At 42.7% G+C, this 20,395-nt stretch overlaps 1 protein-coding gene across 1 annotated transcript in view; it reads left to right on the top strand.

The window, feature by feature from the left end:
* RBMX2 (RNA binding motif protein X-linked 2) overlaps positions 1 to 20,395 on the top strand; it is a 107,606-nt gene that overhangs the window by 20,265 nt on the left and 66,946 nt on the right. The window lies entirely within an intron of this gene.

The following is a 20,395-nucleotide window of genomic DNA, read 5'->3' on the forward strand; positions in this document are numbered from 1 at the left end:
ACCAAGAGTGATCAAAGTTCTATCCCTTTTTATCCACTTTGATCATTCATGTGTTTTCCTTGTCCCTAGTGTCTTAGGATTTCCGATTAAGGTAGTGGTGGAAAAAAGTGTTCTAATGCACAAACACCTTGGTTAGCAGTTGGTCTTTAGTGGTGGGGTCTGTTCAACCAAGAGGCTGGTAACTGCAATGGTTGTAGCAGTATAAGGAAGAGACATTGGTGGTATCCACGGAATTCCAGACAGAGATCCTGGAGACAATATTGAAAGGGGAGGTGGCAGCTGCTTTGAATGTCAACATAACCCATCTAAAAGGAGAGGCTAAGCAGTAAAGTGAAGAGATATTTGATTGAAAAGCGACAGTGGAAGGGAGCGAAAGGCAGCTAAATAGAGATGCCCAGGCAAATGGGTATGAGGTGATCAGTTATATCAGGTGCTTATATCGACAGTTGTTTTATATTTACATGTAACATTTGTTACAGAAAGTGTTGTTGTAGGAGATCAAATGGTGGTTTATTATTTGGTCTATTATTTGGTTGTGTGCCCTAGTCCTAGGTGGATAAGGGGTGGTTTACACTGGTCTAGTTTGTTTTTAGCTGCATTTCCCCCACACCCCCCAGTGATTTTAGTTATCTCTTGCATGTTGCATGATTATCCATAAGTAAAAGAGAAATCGCAACAAGAATATGTGAGATACAGATTGCAGAATTAAACACAGTAATAGTTCAGTCAAGTGACCTCTCATCAGAGACATTTGAACCACTGTGCCAAAAGCTAATCCATTGTGGTGAAAGAAGGACTATGTTTCATTGCTTGAAGGATTACGATGTGATATTGTCATAATCGTGAGGGACTCCTAAACTGTAGTACTTAAAATCGTGCACTAGTTTGCTTAGCCTCCTTCCTACAAAATATTTCCTATCAGTCCTTACTTCTGAAAGTAATTGTCCATCGTATATCGTTCCCAATTTCCTACTGGCTCTGTTGTCAGCATTTAAATGCATTCCTTCATGAAGTTGCTACAGTCTGGAGGTTTAATATTTAGCTAATTTTAGCTAGTACCTACACTGCAGATGGGGATACATTTTCCCCACACCGAGATCTGCACCAGCCTTCTGAAGTTGGATCTATCAACACAGAAATGATGGTGGTAACACTGTCCCTTTCACATCACCTGTAAGATTCTACCTCTAGAGTTGGGTCTTCCACTAGCTTGGGTTGAAAAGGTGAAACACCTCGGAGTCTAGTGGAGCTCAGGAGTAGCAGTGACATAATAGGTTTCCCAAGGTTTCCAATCTGGGTGTCTCAAAGAATGCGTTAAATACCTGAAACTTCCCAAGAGGATATAGGCAACAACAGTGATGGTTCTCTTCAGATTGCAGTGCGCCTGTAGTGTTTACTAGGCATTTCCAACTACTTGGTAAAAACGTGCACAGATTCCAAAATGCTGTGGCCTGCCCTGTGATGAAATGACTCTCCAGTCTATTGGCTGGCTGACAGTGGTTAATCATATCAAGCTTCAAACATGGTCCATAAATGCTTTCCGCACTTGAAATAAAGATGTTTCTTACTCTGATATTTGCCATCTATGAACTAAGTAGAAAGCTATGATTAGAAAGTAAAGTGTCCTTTATGGTGCCTGGATTAAAAATGGCAAAATGTGGTTGGTGTGCTTTTTTACTTTGGATAGCCCAAATCTGAAATTTTAACCCCAAGTATATTAGAAGAACTGGAGGCCATCTCCCTTCCAGATTGAACTATTAAACCTTCCCACTTCCTGTAGGGTTACTCTGTATTTATCCAGTGCCACAACACTACCATTGTTAGTAAACACTGTTCTTTGTATATGCGTCTTAAATGAAACATGATCCAGAAGATATTAAAAGACTGAACATTTAATGTTTTAAAGATAGAATGGTTTCAGCTGACCGATCAGAGAAGAATAGGTTGTTCATAATTGCTGCTAAATTGCCAAAACTGTAAAAATGATATAGGGCACTGGAAGTGAACACATATATACATTTTCCATGCTCATTCACACTGATGGCCACGTATGCTCATTTCGATAGTAGGTATGGATTTTGTTGCCAGCGAAAGGGATCAGTATTTATTTTAAAAACGTATAGGGACTTTCAAATAAAAAAGAGAACAGAGCATTGTAGACAGACACATAAACAGAGATCAAAGAATTCCACATCTTGCCAGATCTTCTGGAGAAGAAGGGTGAAAGGCGCATAATGATAAAAAAAAAACGCTCTGACCATAGGAAACAAAAGAGTGATATAACGTGTGTTTTTTCTTATAGCAGGTTCAATGAACAACTCAGGACTACTCTGACCTAATCTCTATTGTCTTGTTTCTGAGGTAGAGGTCCAGGTTTTTATTATATAGCCTTCCCAAAAAGATACAAGCCAATCATAGTCTTTTTAGCCCATTTTTGAGCTGCATTAAGGGGTAATTCGGTGCCTCCCACATTATTGCAACATTTTATTTTTTAGGCTCAAATTTGATTTTTTGGAGTGGCATATTTTCTGTTTTGCCCCATAGCCATGCCATTATCCCCTCTCCTCTAAGATGGTTCCATTTGTGATTTCCATGCCATTGCTTGCTTGCACTTGATGAGCAGCATTACAAAATATATCCGGTTATCTTTTAATTTATCCTCTTACTTCTCTTGAATAAGACCGGGAATATAGGACTATGAATTACACGCAGTTTGTCGCCTTGTTAGGACTGTATGCATGTTAACCACTAAAATTCAAAATGATTGTATGTAATGGAAATTACAGATCAACTTGAGCTTTGATTCTTTATACTTCGGGTTGCGTTCAGTGGAGCATTATGCATTTTATGCTCCATGAAAGGGGGGGGGATGGAGGTCAAATACAATAGATGTAAGTAGCTATACTGTATACATTTAAACTTATATTATGCGCTAACATTCCTGAGTATGAATTTACCCTCCCCCAATCTTTATTGCAGAATTTTCCTCCTGCATCAATAAAATATTCCAGCGGAGCCCAGTTAGTTTTCACTTCTGTGTTCTTATCATCACTCTGTATGATATATTTATTCACCTCATCTTTTTCAGGTACATATAACTTAAACGTCTCGTATGAATTGCATTGCCACACCGTGCATATCCTCCCTCACCTCAGAAAAGTTGCACAGTGCTGTGTACATATCACCCACATACGTCAAGGCCACCTCCTGTTTGATGTATCTACTGTGCACTCTATAATACTTGTGTGATCCTAAATTGCAAGCCATAAGAGCAATGGTTCTGAAGTGGCAGTGGGATGTGGTTATCTTCCATTCAAAATGCCATACATTTTTACAACAAAAACTCAGATTTTCGAACAAGCATATCTAAATGGGCTTGGAGTTAGATGCTCTTTTCCTGAGCCCTGTGTAGAGACCTCAGATCTGCTCAGTTAAACTACTCCCCAGGATTCCATGGCCCAATATAGATGATAGTGTATGGGGGATATACCATAACAACACAAATGAATGCTGCCGATACCCCTGAAAATCGTCTTGCAGCATCTGAATGAGATACAAGATGTCGGCTTTTGTGTCTCTCTCCACTTGTATCTAACCATGCCACTGATTGATGGTGAACCGGCTCCAACTATGAAACAAAGGGTGCTGGTGATGGAAGAAAGAAGTTGGAGTGACTTAAGCTATAGCAGGGACCCTCGTCAGATTGCAGAGTTTGGGGAGAGACACTCAAACCTGATATGGGAGCTAAGCTGACAACATAGGAGTATGTTACCTAGTGTGTTTTTCCAGTCTCTTAACATTACGCTCTAGCCCTCCACTACCAACCTCTTGACAGGTTATGTGGTGCTGCAGACAAGACATGACCTAGAAAAGGGGGGAACCCCATTGTTCAGAGAGAATCATTTTCTTTATCATCTATTGCCTACATGAGCAAGTGACGTGGCAGGGCTCACAAAGTGGGTAAGGGTTCTACATGCTGTTTCTAGAGGCAATCCATAAACAAATAGACAACAGAGACATAAAGACAAAACTGGATTCACGGAGGCCAAGCTAAAGATTAACAAAATGGGGTGAGATTGAAATGAATTAAAGCAAAAATATTTGGCATCCTATGGGGACGAAAGTCCTCTGCTTGGCTGTTACCTGTTTTTCTGTGCGTTCCTATGTTTTGCCCTCCGCTAACTCAGCAGTCATTAAACCCAGGAGAATACTCCTATGGAAGTGACCTGAGACATCAAAGACCGATTCTGATGTTCAGGTAACCGTCCAGCGTGAACCTCTCTTTTAGTGAGAGAAATGGGAGACTCACTGTGGTGCAATGTATTTGTAGTAAGGAAAAGAGGCTTTCTACCTTTGCTCCTCTGGAGGACCTGCCTAAAAATGTCCTCAGAGGGAAGTTCTGTCCAGTCACCCGTGACCGTGAGCTACAGTGTGACATGGATCCTACATAAGGCAATCACAAGTTATTCATGCCGTTCCAGTATTTGATGAGTTATTTCAAGATAAACAGGTACACAACATCTGATTGACCAGGTCTAGCCGTAAGTACTCATTCCTTCACCAATAGCGTTGCAAATATTTCCAACTTTTCAAGGACGAGATGTACCTCAGTTTGATTTTGAAGAAGTGCATTTCAGTGGCAGGACATTGCTATCCTCTTTCTGCACTGGGCATATGCCAGTGTCAGCTTGAAGAAACCACCAATATGTTTGGACTGTGAGGAGAAAGTACAGGGAGTGTATCTTTCAGGAAGAGCATCCGAGTGGCAGCAAAGTACATCCCTCAGCTGACTGAGAGGACCTGTGGTAGACAGTCACTGAACTTTGCCTGCTCCAGGAACACACAGCCCCGGTTCTGAATCATCAGCGATAACCACCTGGGTCAGAGGTTAGAGAAGTCACGGTCTGCTTCTGTTGAATGTGAACCTGCTTTGCTCTTGACCCCTCTCCTGTGGAAATCCTGTATATACATTCTGCAGGCTTGCAAATGTCTTGAGGTGTCCTTGACTTCTTCCTCTGGCTTAAGACTTGGGGTGAGTAGCTAGAGGTGGTCACCATGACTCTGAAACAATTTGAAATTTGGCATTAGCCATGCATCTATGAGATAGTATAATTTGAACTTCTGCTCATCATTTTGTTTTCATCTATTGTCTACATAATCAAGTGATGTGGCAGGGCTCAAAAAGAGGGCAAGGGTCCTCTGTGCTCTTTTTGGAGACAAAACTGAATTCAGCAGGGCCAAGGTAAAGATTAACAAAATGGAGTGAGATTTAAATTAATTGAAGCAAAATTATTTTGCATCCCTATTTGTCCCTATTAATCTTGCACACAGTGGTAGGTGCCACTGTCCCGCCAATACCACTCAACCAGAACTTGTTCACCATGGCCAGGAGAGTGGTTTACACAGGTCCCCCAACTTTTTGAAACTTCCTTCTTACCAGTAGCTAGTCAACTATTAGAAGTTCAGTAGATCTTGCTCTGGCACCGAACACCAGACATCTTCCGCAAACTCTCATCTTTTTTGTTTGCTAAGACTGGGTGGGTTTCGTTCTTTGGTCAAGAAATCCATGGCAGTCCAAAGGACCTGACAGGTTTTGTAGTTGGTACACCAAAGCCCCCCTTCCATTCACTCACCAGTAACTAATACCCAGTCACTGCAAGAGAAACAGAGCAGCTATAATTATTTTCCAAGTACTCTTTCCCTTTGCAGTGTGTCTTTGTGATACAATACTGTAATTTCCTGCCATGATTTAGCAGTGATCCTTTTTTTTGCAGTTGCTACAGCAGAGTTGAGAGCGGTCTTAGTAGACCTCTTCCGTTGTAAAATATTGGCCACAGGCCTAGATGGTAACTGTCCGAAACGCAGTAATCCTATTTTAGGATTGCATGTATGGCTAGAGACTTCTTATTTTCTTTGCCAGGCCCTATTCTAATTGTAGTATTTATTTTTTATGTATGTATGAGAAAGAACTTGTATTTTTCAAAGTCAATCACTGACTGAAAAGTGGCCTTATTTACTACTATAATTGCATTTATTAATATAATTATTATGTAGCATTTATAACGTGCTCTGCTACCCCAAGGTTGTTGTCCTGCCATGGAGTATCTAAAACTGATGTCACCTTCTTAAGTATGCCTCGGACCTGAGAAAATCAAGTGCTAAGACAAACTGCTTATTCAGATTTGGTTCTGCAGTACTGTGGCCTCAGGACACACATGGTTAATTCACCAGTTATCACAACAGAGGCCCAGTATCCCTGGACTGCTCTGGGACCCCAGAAAAGATTTCCACATATTCTCTGACTTTTATTGCAATACCAGCTTTGATTAGCTGCATTGATTTAAAGCGTTGTAAATAAAGCGAATGGGCTTATGATCCTGGCCTTAACAGAGCGACAACTGTAAGAAATTCTGTATAAAGCCATTGAATCGGTTATGAAAATGGGTAGGCTGCTGTAGGGAAAGAGGACGCAGTACTGAAGACACCCGTTTGACTTTCGCATTGGGTTAAAACAGAATGACAGAAACTGGTCTCAACGCAGGCATTGGATTTTTTGTGAGACCATTGTGAAACTTGTGGTTCTTGAAATGGACAGATGTTTTAGGTTGTTACCAAGAACTGTCATTAAGTCGTAATGTGCTTAAGGGAATTTGGAGGGCTCTGATGAACATGGGCCTGCAGTCCATGGTTTTGCAACCTGTGTAATGGGTCCAATATGAAGGAGAGACTCTTGAATTTGTGGTAAATGAGGCATGTGTCCAGCTGCTTCAGAAAGGGAAATCTGATTTAAAGTTTGGTGTGGTATGACGTAATGCCTTCACTCCAGTGTGTTGTAGATGTCCTGTGGCCAGTGCCCATTTCTGGGACACAGGCTTTTCTCCGCTTGTTGCTGTAAGCTAGCTGATGGAATTCAGCAGACACGAAGATACTATTTTTAATCTAAATGGATGCTGTGCACCACGCTTCTCCATGCTCTTTATCTGTGACCTTACTGCTTCAGCTCGTAATTTTAAAGAGTTATAATAAAATGTGAGCTGTGTTAGTTTTTTCTTGGCAGTACGTGTAGAGATTTGTTTTGAAGTACCAGGCGGACAGCAACAGTTCTTATTTTGCTTTCTGACAAGTTTTCCAACAGCTACGTTCTTCAGGGCTGTAGTTTGATTATTTAAAGCACTACAGGTCTTAATGGTTATTCCTAGTTGTTGACCTGAGTGGTTCTCTCAAGGCGGCATTTCCGACAATGCAAAATTACAACTCTACAACCCTTTTTCAAAATATTTGTGGAATAGTGAAGTGTCCTCCTTGACTATTTAGGGCAAAGTTGTTATTTCTCCAAATATTTTAGAAGTAGAGTAGAGTTAGGATAGTAAAATTGCTTCGATGCATCCACAATATTGACTGCTGCACTGAGAGTATAACTTAAGGTATTAAACTAAGGGTGAAACCCTCAGTGTTCAGACTACTTTTCTTCCCACTCCTTACACCATTCTGTGCCACGAGTACCCTTTTTAGACATGGCCTTTGTTTTAGGTGTCTCAAAAATTCATAAGTAAACAAAACATACATCTACACTTACGTATTGACGCTCCGGGTGAGCCTTTTTCTTCTGGTCAGTAAAGCTGATTCACGTTTTGCTTCCATGCACCGCAGGAGAGCAAAGGCTCAACCTATTTCAGCTCTTGGCTTGCTTGTTCTGTAAATTAAGGTATTTTCCATATCACATGTCCACATTCACCTAAAAAGAAGTGCATTTCAGTGCCAGGGCGGGTTGCCCATAGGATTACTTTCAGGGGCGGCACCTTCGCTGTGGTGAAGAAGCATCGCCTCACTCGCTGACCCAGAAGTAGAAAAATAAAACAATAGCTTACTATTGTTTTATTTTTCTGCTTGTGGCTCAGCCAGCAGTGCAGGGAGGAGGATGCTGGGCCACAGGAGGAGGAAGATGGGAGGAGGGGAGAGTGCACCTAAGTGCGTATGTGTGTTTGGTCGGCTGTCTGAGGCCGACCAAACATACATGCACACTTAGGTTTTTCCAGCTCGGCTGTGTTTAACAGCTAGACTGGAGAAACTGCACAGATCCCAGGGCTGTTTCTGAGCGGCAATCACTGTCGCTCAGACAAATCATGGTGCTGCTTTTATGCTAGGTTTTGCATGAAAGCAGCGTGAAGATTGCTGTGGAGTCTGTGGTGGTGTTCCAGCAGTGAATACTGGGACACCAGAAGAAGAGGAGCGCGAGACAGCAGGAGGCGGCAGGGACCGAAGCAAGGTAAGTCCTTTTTTAATTTTATTTTATTTTGGTACCTCGCTGGTAACCCCAACCCCCTCCTCGGCCCGCCACTTGAGTTATGCGGCAGCCGCCGCTGATTTCTTTGCATGCGCTATTTTTTTTCCACTTTTTATCCTTTATCCTTTTTTTTTGTTACCCATATTTTTTTTTTAACTGTCAAGTTACAGTAATTCAAAGCTAATAGTACTTTTTCTTTGCTCCAGTAAGAATCATATTTTCTGTGATGTTAATTAAACCTAAAAGGGGTGTGTACATAAACAACCTGCCTGCTTTTTTCATAAAAATTGTTATTATTTTTTTTTTTTTTAACGAAATTCTGTTACAAGACATTTGATCGTCAAGTTAAGTTCGACACACTTCTTTCTTTTTTTCCTTTTTGTGGCATGTATATGCAAAAAAAAATCAAAACCATTGTACCAAATTGGCTTGGTGAGGCTTTGTCTGAGTTGTTTAAATTGAATGCAAGTGGTGCCACATGTTGTTGGATGTGATCTATATTTGTAATAATGTGTAAATGAATGTTGCCATACAGTAAACGTTTCAACACCAGCGGTTGTATTTTAAAGTTATAAACCTAAATAATAAATAGTTTGAATATAAAACAAGGTATTTCCAAAGTTATCTTAGCACTCATCAACGCTTTCTAAAAATACTCACTTTATGAGGTGTTATATTTCCCAAATTAAAAAAATCTCCATTGTGCCGTTGAATAGAGCCATGTTTTTTCCAGCTTCCTGAACGTTTCCGTTTGTGTTTGACACAAACTTTAGATTTGAAAAAAACAATCATTCTTGTTTATGATAGAATGGTTTCACCAATTCTTATTCTTTTATAGATAAAAGAGGTTTACACCAAAATCACACTCAACAACATTTGGTTACCAGAATTATTTACTAACAATTTCAGATGAAGACAGAATCATCACTGTGCAGTTTGCATGATCCTGAAGCTTTGAAAATGTGATCAACTTTAGTACAGAAGGGCGATAAAAAACATAGAAGTTGCAGACGTTATTTTGACCCCTGTGAACATTGCAGTAATGTTGGGATGAAGATCACCTCATTGAAATAAAATAAAAAAATAAAAATGTTTTACCTTAACAGTGAGGACATCTTTTACAATCCGATATTAGTAGCTAGAGGAATTGTAATATGCTGTTGACTCAGTGGCTTAATTCCAGCTTAAACAAGCACTGGCAAAGCTAAGCATCTGGCTTAATGAGTTAATACAAACAGTATTTGGTTGTGCATGTGTTAGCTCATTAATTCTACTAATTGTAGTGGTGATAATGGTTTTGCTGGTGATAATGGTGGTGGTAGTTGCGTTGGTGGTAAGGGTGGTGGTGATAATGCTTGTAGTAAAGGAGCTGGTGATTTAATGGTGATAGTGGTAATGGTGGTGGTAGTTGTGGTGGTAGCGACTATAATTGTGGAGATGGTGATAATGTAATGGTGGTTATGGGAAGAGTGGGGTTTTAGTGGAGTAGTTATTAGCGGTGCTGGTTCGTTAATGGCAGTGGAAATGAATAAAAAGAAACCGACCTATGTGATAAAAGAACATTAGATGGCTTTCTAAAGGTCTTGCACCCGAGTACTGACAAAATATAAAACACCTAGTGCAGTAACAAATACAAAAAATTGATTGCTTTCTTTTTACAGTGCATATGCAAGACAAAAAAATGAAGGTGCATTGAATGAGTGTATGTTTTTTAATGTAACATAGTCCCTTATGCATTGCAAGTCAAACACTTAATATAAGGTAGAATGATAGGCACAGCATCCAATAGCATGTGGTAAGAGAGTAATAGGGTTTATATCTACATTTCATTCTTCACCATGCAGCTCAAATGGCTGGATTATACCCAGTATTTGAGGAAGGCAGTTGAGTTTTTTTTTCTGTTGTGAGGAACTAGGCCTACATTGTGAAGTAAAAAGATTCTTTATTCGGCTCAAAAAAGCAGGATTGCAATCAAATGTGGGGAGTGCCACCCCCATGCAACGATGTTTTGGCAGCTCATGAGATGTGATCTGGGCACAACAGCCTAATTGAGACATTGACAGAAAAAGAGGCTGGGCTATACTAATGTATGCTGTTTCTCTGCATCTTTCAATTTAAAAAAATTGTGTGGTGGTAGAATCCCATTCAAATCTTTTACAGGCCTTTCTTACCTCCTGAATTGACCAGTGCAACTCGTTGATATTGTAGGAGGCTGGCCTGGTTTTAGTACTTACACCAGGTCCAGTTATCCCTTATTAGTGAAATGTAGACAGTGTCTAGAAGCCAGGCTCTCTAGGGGTGGCTGTAGCTGAGCAGCCAAGGCTTATCTAGGAGACATGCAAAGCTCCTGCAATACCACTATAGTCACAGAGTACTCCCACACATGAAAGAAAATACTCAGTGTTACAAAAATAAAGGTACTTGATTTTGGTGACACAAATGCTAAAAATACCATAGAGACTATACTCCCATAGGAGGTAAGTAATACACAAATTGTATACACTAGTATGCATAAATAGCTGTAAAAACAGTAAGACAACAGTGCAAATAGTGAAAATCACAATATTTAGAAATGGGCCTGGGGAACACAAAGCATATACTAAGAAAGTGGAATGCAAATGTTCGTTTCCCAAGTAGGCAAGTGTAGTTTGTAGAGGGGCACTGGGAGTATTATAAAACATCAAAGGTAAGTAATAGAACCCACCCCAGAGCCCATGAAAGCAGGAGTAAATCACAGTAACTTTCCTAGAACACACAAGAACACGAGAAAAAAAGACAATGCAAGAACCAGAATAGACTGCAAGACACCAACTGTGGATTCCTGGACCTGAAGACCTGTGGATGAAGGAGACCAAGTCCAAGAAGCCCAGAAGAGTCCAGGGAGAACAGGAGCCCCTGCTAACCCGGATGAAGGTGCAAAAGATGAACCACTGGTGAAGAACAACAGTTGGTACTGCACCCAAGAAGATGGATGCAGGTTCCTGGTTGGTGCAGATGATGTCCCATGCTGGTTGGAAGATTGCATTCTGGTTTGCGTTTCTGGATTCCGCCAACAAACCTTGGCACACGCAAAGCTCACAGTTAGCTAAAATTGGCTCTTCCCTGGACCAGGAGGGACCTGGTGGACTCTACCTAGGAGGGAGAGTTAGAGGGGGGTTCTCAGAAACTCAGAGAGCCCTCAAAAGACCAGGCAACGTGCACAGGTGTCCCACAGGACAGGGACAAAATAAGTGCAAAAGGAGGCCCATGCAGCACTACAACAAAGGGTCCACGCCGCCGAAGAACCACGCAGAAAGCTGTGCATCGTAGGATAGAGTGCTGGGGGCCAGAGCTGCACGGTGCATGAAAAACTTCGTGGAAGGATGCCAACAAGCCTTGGCAACTACAAAACACATGGTGCACGGGGGTACTGTCTTGCGTGGGGAGGCAAGCTCTTACCTCCCCCAAAGTTGGACAGTAGGACGTCAGGACCACTTCAGTCCACCACCCGTGATGCAGGATCCACGCAACTCGTCAGGAGAGTGGACCCACGCAGCCGGTCGTTGTTGAGAGTGGTGCCTGCTGAAGCAGGGGAGTGACTTCTTCACAGGGAGATTTCTTTGTTCTTCTGGTGCAGGCCGAAGATTGGCTGTCCTCTAAAGGATGCACGACTGGGAAACAGTTGCAGCTGCTGGTGGGAGCTGAAGATACAATGTTGCAGAAGTCATCTTTGCTTCTTTTGCAGTTTGTAGAGTTCCTGGAAGATCCAGATGCATTTTCAGTGCAGGTGAAGTAAAGGATGCAGAGGATTCCTGCCGGAGTCTTGTAATCCGAATCTGAAGAACCACCCAAGAGAGAGACCCGAAATAGCCCTGAAAGGGGGATTGGTCAGCTAAACAGGTAAGCACCTATCGGGGGAGGGCTCTGATGTCACCTGCTGGCACTGGCCACTCGGATGCACCCAGAGTTCCCTGCCAACTTGGAATCTAAGATGGCAAAACCCAGGGACCCTCTGGAGGAGATCTGAGCACCACCCCTGGGGTGATGATGGACAGGGGAGTGGTCACTCTCCTTTCCTTTGTCCAGTTTCACGCCAGGGCAGGGGCTGGTGGTCCTTGAACCTATGTAGACTGGATTATGCAAGGAGGGCACCAAATGTGCCCTTCAAAGCATTTCCAGTGGCTTGGGGAGGCTACCCTTTCCAAGCCTATAACACCTACTTCCAAAGGGAGAGGGTGTAACACCCCTCTCCCAAAGGAAATCCTTTGTTCAGCCTTCCTGGGCTTGAGCTGCTCAAGCAACAGGAGGGCAGAAACCTGTCTGAGAGGTGGCAGCAGCTGGGGCTGCATGGAAAACCTCAGAAGGCTGGAATGGCAATACTGAGAGTCCTCTAAGGAGCCCCCAGAGTGCATGAAATTATACAACAAATGCTTGCAAAAGCCTTGGGGTATGATTCCAACATGTTTGATACCAAACATGCCTATGTTTGGAGTTACCATTATGCAGCTGGACATAGGCAGTGACCTATGTCCAGTACACGCGTAAAGTGGCATCCCTGCACTCACAAAGTCCGGGAAATGGTCCTAGAGGGCGTGGGGCACCTCTGCTAGTGCAGGGGTGCCCTCACACACAGGTACTCTGCACCCTACCCTCAGGGCTGGAGGGCCTGCTATAAGGGTGACTTATAAGTGACCTGGTGCAGCGTAAGTGGTAGTGAAAGGGTGCATGCTCCTTTTCACACAGGCTGCAGTGGCAGTCCTGCAGAAGCCTTTTGCATGGGCTTCTTATGGGTGGCAAAAGAAATGCTGCAGCCCATAGGGATCCCCTGAAACCCCAATGCCCTGGGTACCTAGGTACCATATACCAGGGACCTATAAGGGGACACAGTATGCCAATTCTGGGTGAAAAACTGGGTCACCAGTATGCAGTGACAAAATGTAGAGGAGAGAGAGCATAATCACCGGGGTCCTGGTTAGCAGGATTCCAGTGAACACAGTCAAGCACACTGACATCTGGCAGAAAATGGGGGCAACCGTGGCAAAAAGAGGGTACATTCCTACAGATATGACATCTGCTCTTTGCAAATTGTCCATGATGCAGACTTGAGGTTCCTGAATTGTCCACGTCTCTTCCCAGTTTTACTGGCTGTCTATCAGTTCCCATATTCACTTAAAGTCCCCTTGTGTTGTTCACAAAGATTACCAAAATAATCATAGCTTGCTATCAAGCAGACCATACTTTTCAAGAATCCTGGAAGGAAGCCTTCATCTGAATGCTACTTTTAACTTCTAAACACAAATTTACTTACATTGAAGGGTGCCATGTGGTGTATCATTTATATGCATGGCTCCTGTAATAATGTCTCCATACAACTGCATCTTTTCCCACATAATTAAACATGTACAGTAGTTGCCACATAATCCACCATCTGCTGCATAATTTGCAAAGTTCAACAAAGGTTACTAAAATCATGTTACACATGGTATTCTGAGTGGAGGGACTCTGTTGTCAGAATTCCTATGCAAACTAATCAGTGTAACAACACACACTTTAGAGATCAGGGTAAAATGGGAAAAGGGTAGAAAAGATCTTGTGCAATCATTATAGGCACAGGTAAGCAACTGAGGTTCAGGGAATGTGTAGTTGACTTTGGCTTTTGTAGATAACATACTTCAAGGACTACTGACCACCTATAAAAAGCAGTTCCATACAGACTGAATGCAATGCACCCACCAGTGTGAGAACATTATTATCAGTGGTCAGGCTTGTCAGTTGCTATCACAAGCATCAGACAACCTGGATGCAGGTCGTAGATCCCAGGATGCCTAAAAGGCCTACTACACTGTAGTTGAGAAGGCAAAAAATAGGTACCGTAATTTAACAAACACAGTAAGAGGAAAAAAGGATGAAGGACTTATTGCGAGGGAACCAGCAACTGCAAAAATGACAAAAGTGGGGGTAAGACAGTAGTGGGGTAAAACAGAACATATCCGAGAGCAACAAAAGCCAAATGACATGTTGCCATGTTGGGTGGGGGGCACCAAATGACAGATGATGACGAACCTGGAGACCCAGGTTACAGCCTTGGGGTGACATTATGTCAGCAATCCTACCAAGACCATGTGACGTCGATTGGAGCTGGTACAGTCCATCCTTGAACAGAAAGTCCTTGAGGCTTGTCAGTGCTGGAGGGCCTCTATCCAGCGGGTGTACGAGTTTGACGACAAGTCTAGTAAACTCCTCTGCTGGTTAGCCACCAGTAACGCACCTGCCAGAGTAATACCTAAAATCCTAGACTCTGCTGTGGTTCTGCGTGTCGACTCTATCACAGTAGCCAATGGTAATGGGCGGTATGCATACCCAAAGTCATAATGTAGACAAGTGTCTAAGCAACCTTGAGCATTTTTGTGTCCACAAAGTCAGATCGAATGCTCGGTAATCAATTCAAAGAAAGCATCTGAAGAAAAAGGCCATGACAAGCCTTATTTGGAGTGTTATGTAGCGTATCTCGCGCAAATGTTGTGTCTGACATTACCGAGAGCTTTCTTTGAATTGATTACCGAGAATTCCGGTGTGAGTTTTTAGACACAAAAATGCTCAAGACTGCTTAGACACTTGTCTACATTACGACTTTGGTTACGCATACCGCCCATTACCATTGGATACCATCTTCAAAACTAGTTTTTTGGCCTTGATAAAGTCAATGTGACGAAACACGTGTCGGCTGTGGCTGTACATTGGACTTATCATTTCTTGACAAGAATACACCTCTTTCAACTCCAATAACGTGGTTTTGGATTCTGTATTTACTCCTCCACTTGGATGAACATTTCTGGACTACATTGGTGTGCCCTGGTATATATTGACAATTTTAATTTCTGATTGGCCTTCCAGTCAGCAATTTAGACACCCTTGCTGGTTGGGTGTTACACCAGATTGGCACCCATACCGTACATCTTTACAAAGACTTAGGATCTTTCCCAGAACTGTATATACATATTGGATTGGATGTGCGACCTTTATGGCATTAACCACTTTTTCTGCTGTATTGTATCGATCACAGTAGCAGCGACCTTTGCCGACTCCTACCGAGGGCTGAATGTGCAGCATCCTCACCCCCCCCCCCCCCCCTTGAGCATAGCAGGCTTCTCCTGACTGAAATACCTCTTCTGCAGCTGTCAACAAGCGAGCAGGTGGCTCTTTACGAGCCCCTTTCAGTGGAGGAGATCTAGGAATCTCTGGGCTGCCCTCCAGGAAAACTCCTGGGCCAGACGGCTATCTGCTAGAGAACTACTGAAAGTTCCAGGAGATGCCCTTGCCGCACCTCTTCAACCTATATACAGAAGTGGCTCAGAGGGGCTGAATCCTCCCAGAGTTAGATGCAGCCACCATTGTGGTGATCCCAAAGCCTGGCCAACCCTCGCCTCACTGAAGTTCATGTCACCTTACAACCCTCAGTAAGACTGAGATGAAGGTCTTTCTGAAAATCATTGCCACTAGTCTCTGACAGTTTATCTACAGCCATAGTTCTCCCAGTCCAGTGTGGATTTACGTCCATTCGAGGTACTCATCACTCGTCGATTGAAGGTCGCACTGGCAATAGTCCTTGAGATGCCTGACTCCTGCGCGCTCCTGCCTCTTGAGTTCGAGAAGTCTTTGATTCGGTTAACTAGGACTTTATGAAGACAGTACTGGCTAGAATGGGCTTCGGTCACCAAATACGTGGCTATATCAACCTCCTGTACTTCGAACCCACGACCTGGGTGCTGATTAATGGGATACTCTTAGATCCCTTCCCTTGAGGCAGAAGGACCCCCCAAGGCTGTCCCGTGTCACCCCTTTAGTTTGCCCTCGCACCCCTTGACCATCTAGTGCGTTGTGATACCCAACTGCGAGTGGAGGACAGAATTGCACTTTACACCAATTATGTTCTTCTATACCGGGCTGACCCCAGTAGGACCGGTCCAAGATGCTTTTGCATCTTATAGCTATATGAAGCGGCCTCCAGTCTATGAGTGAAACCCCCTAAATTTCTGCTAATGCCGGTCATTGGCAAGGCTGCAGCGACACACTGGCAAGCCACTATACCTATGAAAAGGCTGAGTTTCAAATTTCTGGGTATTCATATGTCCCTTTTCCTCAAATTGGCCTGGAATCTCAACATACCACCTCTCCCTTCCCAGGCGGGAACGGACCTTCAGCGTTGGGTGCACTTCCCGCTTAACCTCTTGGGTTGTGTGGCCCTTTTAAGATGATTGTTCTCCCACACTGCCTGTACATTTTCCAAACTTTTCCCTTGATAATCCCTGACCGGTGGTTTAGGGGCTTCACCTCAGGCCAAGTGCTGGCTAGCGGTATATGATCGAGGGATAGCTATGTCGGACCTCCAGATGTATTACAGAGCCACACAACTTTTGGGGATCAATGACTGGCTGATCCCGGGGACTGGGATGATCCTGTGTATTGAGCTAAACTTGGATACTTTATGGTGACAACATCCCTATCTTCCTGAAGTGACTAAAGCAGTTTTCCATACCTGGAGAGCGGGTACACGATTTATGGATCCATAACTTACTTACCTAATAGACCCTGCTGGGGCAGGAACGTTGCCTCCACCAAGTCTCCAGTCTCCGAGCCTTTCAAACATGGGACTTTATAGATATTACAACATTTAGTGACATTTGGAAAGTCCATTCAGCGCCGTCGGGCACATTACGCCCTTTCTAAAACCCGGTTCCATAAATACCTAAAGATCAGGCAGACGCTCGCTGTGTATAAGGACAGCCTTGTAGTGCTCACATATCATAGTCTGCTGGAAGCTTAACTGCTGATGGGTGTGTTGGGGAATGGAGCAGTGTCATGCAAACACATACTATGATTAACAATGCCCCTGGCGTATTTGCCCCTTTGAGGAGGAAGTGGGAGGCCTGGATAGGCCCTTAAATGATGCTGATTGGTGGGTGGCACGAATGGCCTCCATGAAATAGCGATGTCCTCTTGTCTATGCCTTGTTCAATTTTATTAGCTTCAATGCACCTATAGTACACCCTTAAAATTGTTGGAGGTATGGCAATCACACACGAACACTTGCTTTCGTTGCCCTTTTTCCATATGACGTGGCTGTGTCCCCCAATCCAGGAATATTGGGCACGGATAGTACACACCTTATTGCGGGTCCTTGGATACACACTTATGCTGACATCAAGGGAGGCTCTGCTGTGGGTCTTGGACAAACTTGGTAATGCCAGAGGGGAGGTGTACCTCACTAGGACGTCCACCCTGTGGTGGCCGAATGGAGGAAGGGATAGATTGATGCGCACCACAAGAGAAACTCCCCCATAAATATCAAAGTATGGGGTCATGGCTGGATCATCATGGCCTCCAGGTCACTGCATAAAAGGTATTGTTCGTAATCCTCTTCAAAATGTCACGATGTATGCGGCTAGGTGGCGAAGGTGCGTTGTATGTATTCTTGTACCACACTGTTCCAAAATCAGTCAAAAAAGAATGTCCTGAATTATGCCAAATAATTCTGTGACACAATTTAGTCAAACCTACCACATAATTTGGTCCTCATTTCTGCATACAACCAGTGACCCAGCACATATGGAACCCCACTAGCCACTGTATTTTAACAAACAGAATCCCATTTGTTCACTCTGACGTTGATCATTTCTTCATGCACTACCTTTACCCATCAGCACCAGGTAAACCATCAGCTACTCCTTGCGCTACTGTGGTGACATAAACCGCCCTTTGCTGTGCTCATACTGCAGCCCATATTGTCAAAAAACTATGCTATGATACTTCCTATGCAGTGGAATAAAATAATAAAAGTTTAGCCAATCATCACAATAAGTATATGTTAACAGTTGGTCGATATAGGTTGCACATCGAAGGATGAACTTTGTTGCAGATTATCTAAGCAAGATTTTACTCTTTCTGGTTTCTGACTCATAATATGGGGAATCACATTTAGGAATGATTTTTTTAAAATGATAAAGGGATATACAGGGACAAGTTTGACCTTGGTCTTAAAAACGTGGCCAGCACTGAAAAACTGAATTGTATGGGATGAAATAATTCTACCTTTCAGAGGTTGCAAAGGATAGTGGATTTTAAGAAAAAGAAGCTAATAAGAGGTTTAGTGGCTTGGTAACAGATAAAATGCATTCTAATAGTGGTGAGATTAATAATTGTAGCATTGGTAATTTAGGCTGACTAGAGCATGTGCAATTCCTCTTAGCAAGTTGAATTCTGTTGTGCAGCTGACTGCAGAGGTTTATAAGGGCGTTTTCTTGATCTGACTAGCTTGATAAGTGTATAGAAGGGCAATTGTAGTGCATGTGCTTGTCTCAGTGATGACTTTGATTTCGTTACCTGTAATTAAGGCAGTATATAATACAATTTTAGTTCTTTAGTCTTGGTGCGGCTTGGTTTTGGCTCTGTTATAACAGTTCACCAAAATAACTTACAGCTACTATAACTGTTAACCCCCCATGGTAAAGTTATGATGAAGGTCTTTCTCAGGCTTTATATGAATGAGTGGAAGAAAATAATGTCTTGCCTATTTTACAGACAGGCATGGATTGCAGTCACAGCTAGTGATCTAGAGAAATTAGCTGTTGATAAGTAAACTTCTCTCCTTTACTGTGCGGTTATCAACCATGAGTCAGCATTTGTTGCCATTGACAGGAACATCCTATGGAGCAAACATTTTCTATTTATTTCAGCGAGCTTTTGAGGGGGGGATCAAGTTGCTATATTTGGAATCCTCTGCTTGTGTTTGCCATTTTGAGGGGCTGAAAACTGCCAAAGTGCATGTTGGTAACTGTGTCAAGTGAGGTTGTGTCCTGTCACCCCTGATGTTCATAATACAGCTTATAGATCTACAGTCTGAGCTGGCAAAGTGTAAATAACTTTCCACCAAAAGTCAGTGTAATCTTATGAAGAGTGTTATTTTGCACAAATGATTTAGGGCCACCTTACGAGTTTGACGAAGGGAATTACTCCATCATAACCGTGACAGATATCCCATCCGCCATATTACAAGTTACATTACATCCTATGGAACTTGTAATACAGCGGATGGGATATTCGTCATGTTTGTGATGGAGTAATCCTCTCCGCCAAACTCATTATGAGGCCCTTGGTAATTACGAGCTTGGTATCACCTGGTTTATAATATTCTAGGTACATATTACAGTGTTACTTTACTGTCTAACATTTTAAAATTAAGAAACTTAAATCAAAGATTGTGATTTTCTGTAGATCGGTCAGTAGAAAATGATGGTAGCTAAGATGTGTAAAACTTGATATTGTAAATTAATGTTCATATCTTGGAATATTATTTGACTGTTTATCTTGGAAACCACATTATATTGCTAGGAGAATATCTGTGACTGGTCTCCTAAAGCTTTAAAGAAAGCACAATGGCTTAATTTTGAAGCTACTTCCTATATGTTTATAAGCGTAGACGTGACCATTAAAATGTAACCGGTGTGCGTCATGAAACTGCTCAACATGATGTATACTTTGTGCTTAAAAATTTGAATGATCAAAACTTTGTTAGGCCTGAGACACACAGGTAAGTATACACATGTATATTTACTCATGTCTATATTTACTACTACACCGAGGTGTAACACTCCACTTTGCTAGTCACAGTTTGAGTGGGTATCTACACCTAGGTGTACACTTGCATGTCTTTACCCTCTCAAATGAGGGAGTGGAACATCCTACAATTGTATTTACGACCGTAAAGTTACTATTAGGGACTTCATGACAATTGTACGTTCTACTTATTTGGTGGACATGCCTGCCACCAGGACAGTGACTTTTGCCAGGGAGATGGCGACCTCGCTGTGGAAAGCATAAGGAAATGTAATAGTTTTTTTTTTTTTTTTTTAACCCCTTCGCTGCCAGGCCTTTTTTTGGCTATTTGGGGCAGGGCGCCCTTAGGCCCTCATAACTTTTTGTCCACATAAGCTACCCACGCCAAATTTGCGTCCTTTTTTTCCTACATCGTAGGGATTCTAGAGGTACCCAGACTTTGTGGGCTCCCCTGAAGGAGACCAAGAAATTAGCCAAAATACAGTAAGAATTTTGTTTAAAAAAAAAAAAAAAAAAGTT

The sequence above is a fragment of the Pleurodeles waltl genome, chromosome 2_1, assembly GCF_031143425.1.
Source record: "Pleurodeles waltl isolate 20211129_DDA chromosome 2_1, aPleWal1.hap1.20221129, whole genome shotgun sequence".
In the NCBI taxonomy this organism is placed as follows: domain Eukaryota; kingdom Metazoa; phylum Chordata; class Amphibia; order Caudata; family Salamandridae; genus Pleurodeles; species Pleurodeles waltl.